General features: G+C 42.9%; 1 pseudogene; it reads right to left on the reverse strand.

The window, feature by feature from the left end:
- Nucleotides 1-6,681: 6,681 nt before the first annotated feature.
- Nucleotides 6,682-7,835, reverse strand: LOC128097073 (heterogeneous nuclear ribonucleoprotein A3-like; annotated as a pseudogene).
- Between the last annotated feature and the right edge of the window lie 2,033 nt (nt 7,836-9,868).

Raw genomic sequence — 9,868 nt, forward strand, 5'->3', positions numbered from 1 at the left:
GTCCAGACCCAGGAACCCAGCCCATTTCCATCATCATTTTAGTAACAGGAGAAGGAGGATTTCTTGTTAGATTAGTTGTTAATACTGCTCCCATCTGAAACAGCACATCTCTTCCCCATAAGTGTGTGCGTAATCTGGGCAAGACATAAAACTGAAAACTCCCTTGATGGCCATCATCATCTTTCCAATGCAAAATTTTAGTACTTTTTAGAGGTGTGGCTTGCCCTATTCCTTGTAATTTTGATGAAGAACTCTCCAGGGGCCAGGCTTTAGGCCAATGTTTGTAAGCCAAAGCAGGAACATCTGCCCCAGTATCCAGAATTCCCTTAAAAACCTTCCCATCTATAGTTAATTGTAATTGGGGTCTGTCCTGTAAAGAAGCAACCCAAAGGGCAGCATGACTTGTGGAGCCAATCCCCCCCATGCCTCTAACAGGGTTAATAATTGGATTATTTGTAGATAACCTGAGAATCAAAAGCAATTGAGCCATTCGCTTCCCTTAGGGAATGACTATAACTCCTCTTTGAACAGTGGTCATAATCCTAAATTCTCCTTGATAATCTTGATCTATGACTCCTGGAAGAACTGTGACCCCTCTCAAGGTTACGCTGCTGCGGCCCAACATAAGGTCCATGGTGTTAGATAGTAAGGGCCCATAATCTCCTGTAGGCAAGGTCTGTGGTTCCATTTGAGGAGTTAGGACTGCTCTGGCAGTGGTACTGAGGTCCACTCCTGCACTCCCTGGGGTTCCTCTGGCGAGGTTCTCAACATGAAGGGATTGCCTTGAGGGATGAACTGAATCCTGCTGCTCCCTGGTATACTGGAAGGGTTCGTTGCTCCATACACTTGGGCTTTTCAGAGGCCCTGGAGTGGGCCCCTCTGGCCGTTTCCCGGCTGTAAGGGTCTCCCTTCAATGTCTGTTTTTGAACAACAGTCGCTACTCCAGTGAGCCCCTTTCCGGCATCATGGACAGATGCCAGGAGTAGTCTGTTGTCTGTTAATAGAGCAGTCCCTTTTAAAATGTCCTGCTTGTCCTCAACCAAAACAATTGCACTGTCCTGCATTACCTGCAGCCCCTCCAAGGACCTGTCCCGTTATGTGATTTCCATCTATATCTCTACAGATCCTGATATAATCATTCAAACTCTTACTTCTATGAGATCTTAAGGGTTCCTTACAGTATTTATTGGCATTTTCAAAAGCCAATTGTTTTACTATTGGCATGGCTTGATCAGCATCCCTGAACAACTTTCCAGCTAATTGTAACAAGCATGAAACAAAATCGTGATAAACCTTAGATGAGCCCTGAACCACTTGAGACAGTTGATCACCTGCCACTTTATTAGGCATTGCTTTCCAAGCCTGGATTGAGGCAGTAGCTATTTGTGCATATACCCCAGGATCAGAAACGAGTTGTGCCGCTAAGGCAGCGTACCCTCCTGAACTAGTCAGCATGTCTAAATTCTTCTGAGGAAATCCAGCTTGTGCATTTAAACAGGCAATTAGTATACACTTTTCCTGATACTCTCCTCTCCATAGTAAGTAATCACCTCCAGACAAAATGGCATGGCATAGCTGCTGCCAATCGCTGGGTGTTAGGTTAGATGCCTGGTAAGATTCTACCAAAGATAAAGTAAAAGGAGCCAAGGCCCGGTAACTGGATACAGCTTCCTTCAACTGCCTCATTTCCTTGAAGGTGCGGGCAACATGCTGTCTGATTCTCTGACCAGGGTTAGCAGGATCATCTGTCTCTATGACCGGGAATGCATGGGCACCTGATTTTTGGAAGGCTACTCCTCAACACTCTTTTACATTTGGCCATTTCCAGTCTCCCTCCTCATAACAGGCCGGAGGCAGAGGTGGCACAGACGGCTGAGTGCCGACAGCGTCCTCTTTCCCTGAGCTGTCTTTTGTTTCACTTTACATTGTTTTAATTTTTTCTTCAACTCCTTGATTTCTTGCTCTAATCTCTCCTCCTCTGAGTCCTCTCCTTCTGATTCTGACAACTCGGTCTCTGTGCCCCCTAACATGTCTGCTTTCTCACCACCAGCGCTTACAGATTTCTTAGTTTCTTCCTCTTGAACCTCATTAAAAAGTCTAGTAGCCTCAGCTAATTGTTCTTGTACTTTAACCTTCTCTGTTAGCAAGGCATCTTTAACTAATCTCCATAAGGAAAAGTAGCTATAGGTAAGTTATCTGGGCCCCTCTCATGAAGGGCCCTTTGTAAGTCCTGTTTCACTTGTTTCCAATCAGGGATATTCAATCCCCCTCCAGTTAAAAACCAAGGACTGACTTCTGCAACAATTGTAACAAATGCGGCTGCGGCACTTCGCTTAATTTCTGTTCCTTGCTGTTTTAAAACCTCAGTGATCTCAGTGGCCATCTGAGATTTACTTGTAGCATTCCCTATGGTAGGTACCTTAATCACCCGTGTCCCCAATTCACTCCGCTCGCTAGCCCAGGAGCGACCCTGTCCTTTAAGCCCCTCTTTCCAGATCCCTGTGGGACCTCCACTTGCTGCACTTGCAAGGCAATTGAGCCCGAAATCTGGCGGGGGAAGTCGGGATGAACACAGTACACACCAGTTAAGTTGCAAGCATCAGGACCCGCTTCATTCTTTCTTCCTCATCTTATATACCCTTTCAGAGGGAGGAACAAATAAAATTGTTCACCAAGCACCCAGGGTCAAGGAAAGGCCAGCATGCCCCAGGAAGCCACAGCTGCCAAACCACGAGATATACCGGTCAGCAAAACATCCGCAGAACAGCCTGACCTCAGTGCACTCAGAACAGGGGAGGTGGGGGCAATCTTAGAGGGGTCAGAGTCATCCTGATCCCAACACAAATGGACCCAACAAACCCTGATGTCTGCTGATGGAAATATAAGGAAAACTGTTGAGCAAAAGTAATCTATCATATCCCTGCTATTTCATTTCTGTCTCCAGGAGGAACACTGTTGGCAGTCTCTAGACATACACAGACAGAGCTTTAGTTTCAACATGAATAGATGATTTGGAAGGTTTTACATTTTATCAACACACAGCACTTTCTAAAAATAAAATGCTGTTGCAATTATCGCAGTTCTACTTCCCTTCAATCCCCACCCGATGCTGAGCCTCGAGGGCAGCTTGTGTGTACCAAGGACCACGGACAACAGGCGCATCTTCCTGTGCTGACCCTACTGCAGAAAAACACCTAGTCAAACACATGGGGCAGGATACGAAAGAAGACATTGAGAGCAGGGCTTCTAAACAGACTGCAGCACTGCTGATATTTGAGCCCAAAGTAAGTGAAATCAAAGGAGGGTCTGGAATATATCATTTAAATTGTCTTGGGTTTACCTATAAAGGCTCTCCCCTATAAAATTATGAGCCAGATCAATTACTAAAAGTCTGTAATTTAAGATGTCTAATCAAGGATAATTAAAAAAATAATAGTATAAAAGACAAATAAATCACTTCCACATATAAAATGGCAGTACCTTTCTTGTCTCTGAATTTTAATACAACAAGCAAAAGTACGGTATATGTAACTAGTGATAAGTATGTCATTATTACATCTTACATTGGATTGTTTTTCTGTAACCCTTCTTTCCCAGTACCTTTGCATAATCAAATTACTAATTATTTGGTAGCGTTAATGTATTTTAGTGGCCTCATGTAAAAGGCAATGTACACATAATGCATAATTCTTAATTATTATTAATACAGTTAGGAATTGCAATACTATTTCTAGACCTCTGTCATCCAAGTTTACAAGCACTTTTTCCGGGAAAATAATAATAGATTCCAACTGCAATTAACCTTGACAGGAAAATTTGGCCTATTTTGTTTCCCGAATGACAAGGGAATTGTGATATTTGACAGCTCTTCTCTCTGACAAAGTTAGATTAAATTCTGTTGAATTTGTTAATACTACCTGGAAAAAAAAGACAGTAATAAAACGTTTCCTTTACTTGTATGGGGAGGAAGTGTGATAAGAGGGGTTTTCAGAAAGGGACCAGCAGCTAACATCTCAGATTCACATGGATATTATTAGCTTTGTGCCAGAGATGGACAGCACAGTCAACGTCAAACGAACTCACCTGTTCCGCACACTCACCTTGGCCAACCCTTGCCCTGTACCTCTTTGCCTTCCAGACTTACCCGTTTCTCTTTAATCTCTCTATGCTGTCTTTCCTGGATACTTCTTTTATATGGGTTCCATCCTCGAGTGTTTTTCCGTCACCTCTCTGCTTCCTGTTCACTCATGGTGATAGTCACACTCAGCAAACACTTCCTCTCAGATGTAAATTCAAAGGGGAAAACACTTAAATGTTTACATTTTTGTGTAGAGGAACATTTGCAAAACCCCATTTCATTGGAACTGTATTAAATTGAATTTGGTTTAAGAAAACTAACAAGTCATGCTCTCTTGGAGGGTGAGGTTGGTTTAGTGTTAACTAGAAAAGCTCTTTTATTTCAGGCAACTTCTGGGGCATTCAGTTCTTGACTCTGCCAACATTAAGGCAATGCTGTTGAGAGAACATGGAGTTGAAAGTCCAGGTTTCCTTGGAGACTCCTAGAGTCACTGGGTATCAGTGTTTTACAGTTGGTATAACCTGGACCACTTATAATGGTTGGAAGAGCAGAATGCTCCCCACCCCTGATCTCTGGCCTCATACTCTCCTGCCTCACTCACTCACTGTCTCTGAATCCTCCTGCCTCAATTCTTCTGACCCTTAAATTCTGCAAGCAGATCTTGGTGGTGCAGTTTTCAAACAGAGTACATGGTGAGGACTTGAGCTACAGGTGATTCTGAGAGCTCATGGGAGCGTTATCACTCTGGCCCTCAGTGTCTGTCTGTGTTCTGTTTCTTTTTCCCTATCATGTGCCCAGTGTTTGATGAAAGTGCTTCATGGAGTGTGCAGTTCTTTGAACTATGTGAGCTAGGGGAAGTGTTTCAGAATCTAACAGAGATGGAGATCTTGCTGCACTTTCTGTTTGCAATGTTTCTCTGGCCTATTGAAAATAACTTTTTACATTTTAGTAATTGCTTTGGAAGTGAACTTTAAATTGGAGTGTAGAATTTCATAATTCAGTTTAGTCCCTTAAATCATGTGTTTTACAGACATGCTACTTACCAGCTAGATTACTTGTTCTCTTACGTTCTTACTTGCACTGAAATTGCTTTTCTCTAAGGCAACTAATCTCTACAGTTTAAAGATGTGCAATGTGGGTGGCATTAGCAAATAATTCTATTTTTGATATACATATTTTTACTTTATGGGAGTTAATTTGCTCTAGGTGTGGCATGATGTCTGACAGACAGTGAGTCTAGATGCTAATGCCTGATTAGAGGTGAAGACCCTCCAGCAGAGAAGACAAAAAGTCAACCCAACAGGCATCCTTTGGAAATAGAAAAAGGAACTCAAGAGTTCCTTGTGTTTTAGACCCAGGACTCACATGCAGCCACTTTAGTGTGGACCCTAGAATCTCAGAAAGACACCCTCAGTTCCCAGAGGATTATTATATACTCTATGGGTGTGGTTTACATATGCATTATGGGGGATAATTGCAAGTCCGTGTGTTTGCGTGTGTGTGTGTGTGTGTGTGTGTGTGTGTGTGTGTGTGTGTGTGTGTGTATGGTGGTGGTGGTGGTGGTGGTGGTGCATGCATGCTTGTGTGTTTGTGCACATGGAGGCCAGAGGTCTACTTCAGATTTTTTCCTCAGTCATTCTTCACCTTGTCTTTTGAGACTAGGCCTCTTCACTAGAACTTGGGTTCTCCAATTCAGCTAGGGTTGGCTGGGCACCAAGCCACAGATATTCTCCTGCCTCTGTCTCCCAGCACTGGGACAGCAGGTGCATATCACCATGATCAGTTTTGGGTGCTTAACAATGGACCCAGGTCCTCATGCGCCTTCCTGACTGAGCTACCTCCCCAATCATACATGAAGATATTTAAATTTTTCACGAGTTAATTAACATTTATCTAGAGTTGAAAACTTTGCAGCTCAGGGTAATGAAAGGTATTTTACAAGAAGCAGCTTGCTCAGGCCATGTCTCTAGAATGAGGTGACATGGAGGATGTGTACTCACTGATAGGTAAACGGAGCTAGTGGCGGCACTGGTGGAGGCGCTGGTTACCACGTGGAAAGGTCACAGTCATGACAGAACCCAGTGCTAGTTTTAGAGCTTTATTAGGAGGGAAAGTGGGGAGGGGGGAGAAAGAGAGGAGAGCCAGGCCTGGTAGGGGAGGGAAGCATGGAGCAGAGCAGAGAGAGAGGGTGGGCTCCATGTCCACCTTTTTTTTTTTTTCTGAAAAGTTAAAAATTCCTTAATTTTTTATTCCTGGTACCACTACCACAATATACATGACAATATACCTGATGTAATGAAAAGAAAAAGAAATAGACAAAGCTACAACAGATAAAAAGACCTCAGGAATGTACATCTAATTGACATTACATTGCATGAATCAATAGCTGCACTTTTTGCAAACTGTGGCTATGACAGTCCTGAACAAGAAGGGTTTCCTGTTTAAGCTGCAGTAACTTTTCTGACTATGGATCATCGCTCCTTCTGTGGAAGATTTTTACAGTACCTCTAATGCATTTAGGATGACTGTCTCAAAGTAACCTGCAGCTTCCCTGACAACTCCTCGCTCTCTCTCCTGATAAGAACTGTAGCCCTTTTCTACTTCTATTTTTTTTTAAACCTTCTGCTACAATATCCACCACTTACCACCACCAGATCCATAGCCACCACCATAGGGACTGCCCGAGCTTCTTCCACCAAAACTGCCCCTTTCATGGGCCCGTAATTTGACTGTTGTTGTCCACTGCAATTTCCAAAGTCATTATAGTTCCCACCACCACCATAGTAACCTCCACCAAAATTTCCTCCTTCATTGTAACCATCATATTCTCCTCCACCACCACCATATCCACCACCTTGGTTTCCATATCCTGGTCCACCACCTCCTCTACTACCGTAACCAGGTCCACCACCATAGTTGCCACCATCACCTCCAAATCCATTATATCCACCATCACCACCTCCGTAACTACCTCTGCTGCCACCACCTCCACCACCATAGCCTCCTCTTCCACCAAAGTTTCCACCACGACTAAAATTACCTCCACCACCTCCAAAGTCTCCTCCATGACCTACCTCCACGACCTCTCTGTGATCCAGCAGACTGCATCTCTTGTTTAGAAAGGGCCTTTTTCACTTCACAGTTACGCCCTTTAATAGTGTGGTATTTCTGAACAACAATTTTATCAATGGTGTCATGATCATCAAAAGTTACAAAAGCAAATCCTCTCTTTTTTCCACTCTGCCTGTCTTCCACAACTTCTATGGTTTCAATCTTGCCATACTTTTCAAAGTAGTCTCTCAGATTATATTCTTTTGTATCTTCTTTAATACCACCGACAAAAATTTTCTTCACGGTTAAATGGGCAGCAGGCTTTACAGAATCCTCTCTAGAAACAGCTCTCTTTGGCTCCACCACATGCCCATCAACCTTGTGTGGCCAAGCACACATTGCAGCATCCACCTCTTCAACACAAGAGTAGGTCACAAAACCACAGCCCCTGGAACGTTTTGTTTGGGGATCTCTCATTACCACACAGTCTGTAAGTGTGCCCATTTCTCAAAATGTTCTCTTAAGCTATCTTCTGTGGTTTCAAAGCTCAGACCACCAATGAACAGCTTCTTCAACTGTTCTGGTTCCTTTGGATCATGGCCCTCCATTTTGAGACCAGAATCTCCTCTTCCAACTCCAGTTCAATATGGGCCATGTCTAGCAGATTGAGTGACCATGCAACACATATGTGGTCACCAGCACCCCCTGATGACATAAGACGCAAGACCCTGAGCTGCACATGTACAGGATCCTAATACAGCATATGGATTCTAGGACTGGCATAAGCTCTCATGAAAGGACATTGTTGGTTCTGATCATAAGGTATCTGGACTGTCCCATTAGTCTCTTACTTTTGCCTTTTATTTATGTAATTTAAGTTATCTGTGGAGTTCTTAAAATTACTCAAAAATTGTCTTTCACTTTCTTTTGTGTAGAACCCTGAGACATCTGGGGCATCTCAAAGTGATTTTAGGAATTAGGTGGGTAACTGTAAGTTTATCAGGAGGTCTATGGGTACATCTTCCTATAGCCAGAATAGCAGGGACATTGAAAAGTCACAAGGTTTTGAGCAGAATTAGTAAGTGGGATTAGTGCCCTACATATAAAAAAGACAACACACTCATTTTGTCTCTCCTCTCCATTCCTCCTTCCTTCTTCACTCCCTTCTGAAAACCTGGAGGTGACCACTCACCAGAAACTGCAGCTTTCAATTTGCAGATACCATCTGAGACTTCCCAACCGAAGAACTGGAAAGTGAGTATTTGGTGCTACTCATTCCAGGACATTTGTGACAGCAGCCTGAAATAAACCAGTTTTCAGAATAATTGTATGTGTGGATAGAATCGTGTTCTAGTCTATTTAAATATTTAACATCTAACATAAAAATTATTTCTTTTTTGAAAAATTAACTTAATTTTTAAGTGTGTGTGTGTGTGTGTGTGTGTGTGTGTGTGTGTGTGAGAGAGAGAGAGAGAGAGAGAGAGAGAGATGAATGTGGGTGTGTGATTGCATTGCCCTCAGAGTCCAGATGAGGGCGTCAGATTCCATGGAGCTTGAGTTACAGGAGGGTGTGAGCCTCCTGATGTGGGTACCAGGAGATAAACTTGGGTTCTTTGCAAAAGCAATAAGCGTTTAACCATGCTACTTAAAGAAAAAGAAGAAAGAAGCACTTGCTTTTGCCCAACTCTGTCACCAAGAGTTACATGCCTCTCTAAACTTGTCCTTTGTTGCAAAGGGAGCTCTGAGAAGTCCCTGGGAGAGAGAATTAATATCTGTCTGTCTATCTGTCATCTCTCTAGCTATCATCTACTATCACCTCTAAATCTTCTATCCATGCATTTACATGTCAAACAATTTAATATTATTTTATATCTATATCTATCTATCTATCTCTATCTATATATAGAATGCTAAAAGTGGTTTACGTAGCAAAAAATAAAAATACATTTAATAATTATAGAAATTATCAGTTGTTCCAAGGACAAACAGCTGTACCTGAAAAAAAATGTTTACATTTCTACTGTGGAAAGTATGGTAACTACTGAGTATAAAAATGAAAGTCATTTGTCACAAGCCTGGAGAGGAAAAGTGACAACACAAATGACTAGAGACCTGACAAGTGTTCACAGTGAGTGTATTGACTGGGGGCTGAGGAGACCTGCCCAGTGTGGGACTGCTGTGGGGCTCTGTGTCTCCCTCCAATGGCAATGAGAAGGGGGAAATGGAAACAGCAGGTGGTAAGACACACATTTAAGATGCTAACACAGACAGGAACAATGGATGTCAAACAGCAAACATTTGAGGCTGATGAGATGGATCATTGGGTAAAAACGCTTGCTGAGCAAGATTCCTGACCTGAGTGATCTCTGGAACCCACAGAGCGGAGGGACAGACTCCTGCATGTTGTTCTCTGACCTCCACATCCATGCTCTGGTAAACTCCCTCATCATATACATGCACACAGAAGAATGACAAAAATAAAATATTCTAAAAATGCTAAATTGCTGGGGTGGTTGAACAAGTAATAGGGTGCGTGTAAAATGTGCTCACTGGTGGAAATGGACTGCAATGCTGAAAATTGCTGCCACCTCCTGGGATTGATTTTGCAACTGCATGTTGCCATGGTCACTTTTATTCTATGGAACAGACGTTTCCAGTAACTCGAGTGAGGAAAAAACAAGGCTGATTTTGCTGCGCTTGCAGACTGCCATGACAGTAGAGATGATATGATGTTTTCTA

Source organism: Peromyscus californicus, unplaced genomic scaffold, assembly GCF_007827085.1.
Source record: "Peromyscus californicus insignis strain IS unplaced genomic scaffold, ASM782708v3 Scaffold_5__1_contigs__length_169319896, whole genome shotgun sequence".
Lineage (NCBI taxonomy): Eukaryota > Metazoa > Chordata > Mammalia > Rodentia > Cricetidae > Peromyscus > Peromyscus californicus.